Genomic DNA, 10,076 nt, shown 5'->3' with positions numbered 1-10,076 from the left:
TCAAAATTTATTTTAAGATACTTTTAAAAATTACATTTACAAATTACATATAAACATCCAAGCTAATCACAAAATACTTATTTAAAAGAAATACGATCAACAACTATCAAAAATAGCGTTTCATAAGACAATTTTCTTTGGTGGAATGGGGGGGGGGGGGGGGGGGGGGCAAAAAGATGTGAGTGAGTGAAACTTTGGAGGACCTACAAATTTCTGGATATTTCAATATAAGCCTACACTATATAGGCCTATTTCCTTTATTTCGTGCGGGTGGCAGGTGGGCAATGGAGAGGTCTGAAAGAAACACTGCACAAGACAAGACACAAGAGATAAGGCCATAATTAAAAAAAAAAAAAGACAAACTGTATTGTCACTACTAAATTATTAATTAGCAGGTTTAAAAAGCCTGATTAGTAGTATCGTATTGCTAAATTTGCTGTTCTGTCAATACCTAGCAATACAAGATTTGTAAAAAACTATTTTTTTTTTAAATTAAAAAGACTGTTGTAGTGTATTATAAAATTAATTAGACTAACGAATTACATTGGCTTCACTTGTCGTGTTGCAACCCCACACATCGACAGCAATAAACAGAGCTTATATGTAGGTCATACTACATAGCAGTAGCGTAGCGCGGTTGGGGGGGGGGGCATATGTCCCCGGGCGCCGACCTTAGGGGGCGTCAAAATGGGTTGGAAAAATAAATCGAAAGGGTGAGGGGGGGTGCAAATCGAAAGTTTGAGGGGGGTGGGGGGTGGAAATCGAAATCTTGAGGGGGGGGGGTGCAAATCGAAAAGTTTGTCCCCGGGCGCTGGGAAGGGTCTCTACGCCTCTGCTATATAGGATCCCATTCTTGAGTCTTTTGAACGTCCCTGAGTCCACCTAGCTCTGATGGGTACCTGGCTCACGTTAGAGGAAGTAAATACGGCTGGGCATAGTGCTGACCTCCTAGCATTTCATAAAAGTCACAGAAACAGAGAAGTTCTACTCCATCTGCACCCTGGACCACCGGTTCTAAAAGAGTAGCTAACATACGATACAGGCCTATACAGTAGCGTCGTCCAGGGTGGAAACTCGATCAAAGCGCCCCCCCCCCCCCCAACAACAACTAATGTACTTAAACTATTTGGTGTCACCCCCATACCGAATAGTATCACCCAGTGTTTCTTCCAGTACGTAATCCCCACGCAACCTCCACGTTGTTGTCGCAAATAAGGGTCAACAACAAAAACAACAAAAAAGCAATACATAAACAACCAATCAACAGACAGTACAGACTTCTATAGAAACAAGTGCTTTAAGCAAAGATTCATGTAATCCTTCTCTGCAGTGTAGAAAGAGCATCGTGTGTTCCGAGGCGTAGCGAGGGGGGGGGGGGTTGGAAAAACAAATTGAAAGTTTGAGGGGGGGGGGGGTGCAAATCAAAAGTTCGAGGGGGGGGGAGGTGCAAATCTAAAGTTTGAGGGAGGGGGTGCAAATCAAAAGTTCGAGGGGGGGGGGGGGGGTGTGCAAATCGAAAGTTTGTCCACGGGCGCCGGGAAGTGTCACTACGCCTCTGCGTGTGTTTACTGACATTTACCCGCTGAATTATAAATGGTTGAAAAAAACAAACAATTCACACTAATCATACAAAAATCAAAATACAACATTAAAATAAGAGGAAAGAGGAACACCTAACCATGACACGCTGTTAATAACCATACTCGCGTAAAGGTTTAAAATTATAATCTGATGTCACCCGTGCCTACACTACATCTCATATGTTTGATATAAAACATATAAATAATACGTTTCTCAACAATCACTGCCGCTTACTAAATGATTGCTTCGATTTGGCGTTACCTGTTACATTTTGGGATTGTTTCGTTTACTATGATACCCTTTTTAAACAACTGGACAAAATATTGTCTCTGTGAAGTTTTACCTCATTCACCTCACGCTTCATATCTTTCTTGTCGGATCATGTAACACCAGTGGCGTAGGCAGGGGGGGGGGTTAGGGGGGGGTCATAACCCCCCCCCATAGACCCCTCGGTATATATAAAAAGTATGAGGGGGGGTGCAAATCGAAAGTTTGAGGGGGGGGGGGGGTGCAAATCGAAAGTTTGAGGGGGGGGGTGCAAATCGAAAGTTTGTCCCCGGGTAAAAATTGGAACCCCCCCCTTGAGACGATCCTGGCTACGCCACTGTGTAACACTGTTAGCAATGTCGGTTTTATCTTTGATCAGGAAATTCTTCAAACTTGAAAACAAAACGTAGTTTGAAAAAAAGGATGTAACACCCCTCTAGCCCCCCCCCCCGGTCTAAATCCCACTTTCGGCAAAAAAATCGGAGTCAACTTCTAAATCGTTCATCAGCTGCGGTCTGCCTCTCCCCCACCCCATGACACGATTCAGCTGTTGTTTATTGGTAACTCAAACAGCACAACATGTCGACCATCATCTTTTGAAACTTATCGTTCAGTGTGATGTAGACAATCCAGTTCAGGCCACTGTTTAAGTAATCCAGAGTCTCATTTATCAGATAGTAGATACTCCATATCTCACCAGTATCCATATTAGTATTCAGCAAGGATGGTAATTTTTTAATTTGGGTAAGAGAAAAAAGTCCGCACACAGCCACCAATGTTTTAGTAGTTTTGAGAGATGATTTAGTCAGCTTAATTGACGTTGTCATGGTGAAACGACGTCTTCTCACGATGATTAATTTGAGACCAATGGCCGTTGTACCAGCTATGACTATAATCATAGCAGTAAAGCTGAATGTATACAATGCAAGAATGATCTCAATTATATCATCCGTCAAGTTTGGTATTCGTTTGATGCTTAGAATGCAGATGTTTCTACCTGCCACATATTCCGATAACACTACCAGGTTCCTCACGGCATTAACAGAATAGACGGCTAGTGCTAGTATAGTGCCTGCTAAAATTATCCAAACACGCTTTCTGGTAACAATTTGGCGAAACTTTAAGGGAAAGAAAATAGCGATAAATCGTTCTACCGTTATGTAAACACAAATCATACTACTCGTCTGTGTTGCAAATGCATAAATACCGTCAAGTATTATGCTAAAATACAAAGCGCTTTCCCCAATTAATTTATATCTATAATCAACTTCTAGTTCTCTTTTCTCTAAAATGAATTTCATTTGAAACTGTTCTACGATTCTTGCAATATCCAGCGTTACAATCAAAAGGAGGATATCAACAATAGACAAAGTGAAAAGAAGGATGTTTGATGATTTGTGCAACCCTCTCCGTTTGAGCACTACACAGCTTAAAATGTTGCCGAAGATTCCACAAACTCCAATAATTGGGTTGATGATGACTCTTAGGTACCATTCCATGGCGGTGAAAATACTCAGGAGTTCCGAAGATGGTACAGATAACATAGATCTAGATGTAGTTGTAACATTCCACAAAGATAAATCATTTGGCGAAGTGAAAGTAGAGTCGGCAATTCTCGAACTGTCTGACATGCTTCTCGTTAGAAATAAACAGTTTTTTTTTGACAAATATTTGGGTAAGTAATCTATGAGACGTTGTTATGTTTACTTTTCAAAATTATAGACTACAAGATATCAGATTTTAAAACGATAAATAAAAACTAGTTTAAATCTCAACTAAATAAAGAGCAACACGCCGAATTAAGAAGAACCGCTCTAAAAACACACTTTCTGATTTACTAAAAGTATCTGATAATTTTGGAACTTAAAAAAAAAAAGAGGTCTCATATAGAACTCAGCTACTCTTTAACGATGGTTGTATTAAAATATTGGAACGTTTTATGATACCCCAATCCACTTGAGCGGTTTTTAATATTGATAAAAGTTATTGAAGATAGAGACGACAAAGATATGTTTATGTAAGTGTCTACGCTGCCTCCTCGAATATGTAGCACCAATTCAAATAGGTAACAATTATTAAAATAGATATACTAGTTAATTTTTTTTGTCTTGGATGAAATCCTGAACAGGTATCCTCTACTTTGAAGAGAGTATATCAATAAAATATATAGATCTATGTTGCGGTTTCCATGAGCAATTACTTGACTTCTAATTGCTTTAAGTATCAAAGTCTGAAGCGGTGATTACAATGTTTGAAGCTGATTATCCCACTGTCAAGATACCAATGTCAAACTGAAAATTCAACTGGTAAGCTTAGGACCTCACTGTCACTATCGTCTCTAGTTCAATCCTAGATCGTCGACTGAGGAAAAACAACGAAGGTGTTATAATTATATTTTAGCGAAAAACTTTTAAAATGGTAATAGTATGGAAATGTAAACTTAATTCCGACTTCGCCATACGATCCAGAAGTTTAAGTGAGCTTAATCTGGGCCCAGAAAATAAATTCTGTTTGTCGTGAGATGCTGAACTCGTCTTAATTAAAAACCGTTTGGTCAGTTATATATGGTCATCAAACTTTCAACCGGACTAAAGATCAAGTAGAAGACCAAGTTTGGAAGTCTATCAGATAGAAGACCTAACTAGAACATCTACAGTGTAGAAGACCAAGTTTGGAAGGCTATCAGATAGAAGACCTAACTAGAACATCTACAGAGTAGAAAACCTAGTGTGGAGTACTATAAGTAGGAAGACTTTGGTTATTGACACCAAGATGTATTTCTAGTATACAGGCTAGAACATCAACCTAGACGCTCTAAGTTACCTCAGATCTGTAAGCTTATCAGTCTAGTATCTCTAAGTATCTCAGTTCTGTAGGCTTATTAGTCTAGTATCTCTAAGTTACCTCAGTTCTGTAGGCTTATCAGCCTAGCATCTCTAAGTATCTCAGTTTCGTATGGTTATTATTCTTGTATCTCAAAGTACCTTTCTTGTGTAGGCTTATCAGTTTAGTGTCTCTAAGTTACCTCAGTTCTGTAGGCTCATCAGTTTAGTATCTCTAAGTATCTCAGTTCTGTAAGCTTATCAGTCTAGTATATTAAAGTACCTCACAAATACGCCAACTGTTATACCTTTATAACATAATTTTATGTTTTATGTTATGTGATATATAAAGGTTTATATTAATTTATTTAAGCTATACATATTTATACATGCCAAATTTTTCATTAAAATAGCCAACTTAATTATGGTGACGCCAAAAAAATCTAAGTTAACATGAAATAGCACCATTCAACTTAATTATACAGTTTTAGAAAATGATAAGTCAATGTTATTACAGTAAATTATTTATAATTAATATGAGAAACGTTTTGTATGTAACAGCTCATCACTTAGTTATTTAATGGCTAAAAATCAATGCCAGACTAATTGGCCTAATTTTCCAGAATCAAGAGTTGATAGCCGGTTGCCATTTTAAAATTTTTAATTTCAATATTCATGGGGTTAATATTTTTTTCTTTCAAACCTTTTAAACATTTTTCGAGATGTTTCGTCCATTGTTATTGTCCGTTTTTAAAAAGATGTAATAATATGCGTGCAGTATGGACGCAGTATTTACTTGATACTAGCGACAGTTAGGCATGACAAGTTCTATATTGCTGGCACTGGGAATGATAAGCTCACGAGTCTCTCGAGCGTTCAGGTATTAGAGAAACCTCTTCGACTACTGAGGTTACATACCTACTAAACTAAGAAGACTGGTTTAATATGTAAACATTGTCAAATTTGAAGTGTTGTTAACAGATGTCAATTAATAACGCCATACAACAACGTCATCCGCTCTACCATCGTTCAACATCTTCAGAACATGAAATCCTGTTAAAATTCTCTATCCACACACAGGTAGTGTTTTCCATGTGATTTATTTCTAGACACATTATGTCTATAACCAGAACACCTGAAATGCCATTTTTTGACGACCGTTCAGTACTATATATATATATATATATATATATATATATATATATATATATATATATATATATATATATATATATATATATATATATAATATCTTAATCCCATTTAGTTATTGAATGTTGAATGTAATAACTTAAGTCATTAATTTGTGATGACTAATTTAACATCTTACTAGCGTACCCATCCCCGCGTGTTGCCGCTGGGATAGAATAAAATCTGATGAAATATTTTAAGAGGGTTTCATCAACGCCTTATCAATCTTATATTTTAGACGTGTGATCTTGTTATTTAATATAAACAATGCCTGCGCTAAATTCTTGGATCATATTTGTCGTGGAACGGGTTTACCTACACTACCCAAGGGCGTGGTGTATGAAAGCCTTTAGTGTGCGTTAATTACTCTTCGTAATAGTGAGGTAGAGTAATCTTCATCAACCGCCCAGGTGTTAGGGAAGTAGAGAGACGCCCGCGGGAGCCCCGGTTACACTACCGAAGGGGCGTCGCGTACGGCACCTGGCTTGGTTTAATCATCAAATGTTTTGTGCCACAGTATTAATATTATATGGTGCTCCTTAAAATTGATTTGATTTAATAAACAACTATAATACTACATCTTATTCATATTCTATCGCACTCTTTAATACAAGCGTAGGCGCCATAGCATTCAAGGGATATCCCTGGGTGCTAAATCGGCAAACGCGCCTGATTTCGTTTAGTGAACGACTATAATGTCCCTTCTTATCCATATTCTATCGCACTATTTAAAATGAACGTAGGCGCTATAGGGGTCATCCATAAATGACGTCACACTCGTAGGGGGGAGGGGGGGGGGGGTCCGTAATTTTGTGACGATGTGTGATGAGGGGGAGGGGTGGTCAGATGTTGCGACGTCACATTTTTGCATTATAAAAAAGCAATGTTAGAAAACGAATTTTAGACGTTATTTCGCGTTTTAGATAACTTTTTTAATAAATTGTAATAGTTTAGACAAGATTTTGGAAAAATATCGATGTTTTAAAAAAATTCAACTGCAATTTTGAGGGGGGTTCTAGGTTGAGGTGTGACGTCATTTTAGGGGGGGGGGGGGTCTGGCTTTTTGTGACGACGTGTGACGGAGGGGAGGGGGGGGGGAGGTAAAAATCGTCAAAAAAAAGCGTGACGTCATTTATGGATGACCCCATAGCGCTCACAGGATTGCCCGGGGTGCCAAATTGAACCCTGATGGGGCCCCGCCTGTGCGAAATGAATTTATTTTCGCAGAAACCTTTACAGGATTGTTTTCAACGACTTCGCAAAGTTTCCTGGCGATCGGATGAAAGGTGCAGTAATGCATAAAAGACAAAGTCTGACGAAATATATTGTGAGGGTTTCATCAATGCTTTACCAATCTATGTCAACTATTATTGTCGCGTCATACATACGCTACACACTTCTATCAAGACAAATAAAACAGTAGCACATACTCTCGAACCGTATTGTCTACTGTCGATACAAACTAACTTTACATTGTCCTCATTAAGTGCAATACCTTACTCTACCGTTTGCCTAGTCATACATACATGTATTCTAAGACATTCCTCGTTGCAGGGGCGGAACTACAGTACCGTCAGATCTCGCAATGCGGGGAGGCCCAGACCGTTTAGGGGCCCACAGCCGACCATAATCATTTTTTTATAGTTAAAAAAATAATTTTCTTGCATTTTGACTTGATGGTTGTTTTGTAAAAAGAATACTGTAGCTGCGGTTTGATTATCTTTATTCTATAGAAACCATCCCGAGTCTTCTTTCTCCTACCATCGAACAGACGCTGTTGACGGCAAAAATTCTTTTGAAAATAAATCATAGTCCTTCGCGTGAGAGGCCGCTAGATATTAAGACGACTTTTGCTACTTTATAGCATAGATTAGGGCCCACAATCTATTGTGATTTTATAAAGTAAAATGTTCGTTTGTTGTATTGGTAGAACTACTATTCTGTACTATTACGGTTTTATGTACGTTTACTTCTTTTTGTTTTACAAACAAATACGTTAGTAAACGCGTATGATTTGAATTCTCTTCCTTGAGTGTTTCATAATAGGCTTTAGAAAAAGTAGTTGAGAACATCCCAACTTCGGTAAAATTTGGGAAATTTTTGAGTACTCATAGACCTAACATTTTTTAAAATGTATAGTTGAGCGCCCCGATATCCCCAGTGGCTATCTAAGCATTGTATTTATAGCTTATCGTCCTGTTTAAGGCCAAGGAGCTTGTATGTAATTATGCACAATAAAGGAGAAAATAAATGATTTTCTTTAAATATATAATAACAATAATATATAATAATAATCTAATATTTAGATAACTATAAAGAAAAGCGTGGGTCGATTATAAAATTCTATATTAGTATTCAATGCATATTTTTTTACATGTTTTTTTAGTTATTTAAATAGCATTTCGTTATTATATATAAAGAAAATAATTAATTTTCTCTTTTTAATGCATTATTTCACACACGCTTGTTATTAGAACGGTTTTATGAATTTTTACTAGCTTCTATTTAACATTCTACCTTTGTCTGTATGTCGTTCTTTTGTATGTCTCTCTCTCATCATAGATCGAAACCGAGGAGTGAAATTTCGAGCACTTGTAATTGACCAATTCGTTTCATAGTTGGCACGAGTCTAGACCCGATGACAATTCAATAAGACATTAAATTTGACATAATATGATGCCTAATTAAAAAATAATTAATTACAATCTTCTGTAATTAGTAGGGTGACCTACTACTATTTATAAGCGGATTATCATGTTCATTTAGTTCGCAATAGATTTTAGTCATGAAACTAAATAATACTAAAATAATTAAATTAATAAAAATGCATTAAAACGGCATAATAACAAGCTTTTATATCAGTGTTTCTTCCAGACTTTTCTCTCCGGGGGAGGGGGGCACTATATATTTTCGGGGGGGGGGGTGTCAACATTTTTCGGGGGGGGGGGGGGGCGGACAGTAGTAAAAGTGTATGTTTACTATATAAATTCCATCTCGTTCAGGGGGGGGGGCGGTAGACTTTCTTCGGAGGAGGGGGGGGGGGGCGAAGAGATGCCTGGAAGAAACTCTGTTTTGCATAATCCTAATATATAAAGAACCATGTGCGCACTTCTCTCTCTCTCTCTCTCTGTCCGCAAAATATTTTAGTCGGATATCACATCAGAATCTGCAGCTATATATGGAGAACTCAATACGGGCTTTGGTTGAAAATAATATGGTGGATGTTTCAAATGTATAAACGCAATTTTATTTAAAGAAGAAAAATAAAAAATAAAGGCATATTCAGATCTAGAAAAACAATTTTAATTATGCAACCGGAAAAATGTTTATAGTTGGGACAAGAACACATTTAACAACGACGTCACTTAATGTTTATACTAAATAAAGAGCACGAAACTAATGACGTCATCTTCCGAGTTTAGAATATAAAGAAAGAAACCATTTCATTCAACTTTGATTTAGATCTAGATCTACGTACGCTATGACATCTAGATCTAAACAAAATTACAATACAATTTAATTTTCTCGGCCTAAACTTATAAAATTTACTTTATTTGGATTCTAGATCTAGATCTAGACTAGATCTAGATTCTAGATCTACGCAAAAACTAGACGCAGACGCTAGATCTAGATTCTAGATTTAGATTCTAGATTTAGACTCTATCTACTCTAGAATCTATTCCAATAATACATTTTTATATTTAATAATTCAGGCATTAATTATTTTATGAACATATTTGTTTGCCTATGGCTAATTTGGGATAATTTTTTTTTGAAAGAATAGGCCTATTCGCGTAAGTTAAGTTTATTCAGTACGTCTTTCATTCTTCGTTCATTATAACGTGCCTAAATAGCTGAGATAGTGTACTAGAAACCATGCGGGTGGTATCGGTCGAGACACAATAACTCAAATTGATTTTTTTTTCAATTTTTTTATATGTGAATCTTCCGATTTTAGAATATAAAGAAAGGAACTATTTTATTCAAATTTGATTTTTAGTTATATAAAAGCTGGTTATTAAAACGTCTTTTGTGCATTTTTATTGAAATCTTTAGCAACCTTCAAAGCTATGTAGTGCTCAAGCAGAGAGGGTTGCACGAATCATCAAACACTGTCAAAACTATATTTTCAATATAAATTCCATTTCGTCGTTGGGGGGGGGGGGGGGGGGGGTAGACTCTCTACGGGGGTAGGGGGATGCCGAAGTGATGCCT

This window comes from Physella acuta, unplaced genomic scaffold, assembly GCF_028476545.2.
Source record: "Physella acuta isolate Inbredline_101_S28 unplaced genomic scaffold, ASM2847654v3 ptg000106l, whole genome shotgun sequence".
Classification (NCBI taxonomy): domain Eukaryota; kingdom Metazoa; phylum Mollusca; class Gastropoda; family Physidae; genus Physella; species Physella acuta.
This window is presented reverse-complemented; position numbering follows the sequence as displayed.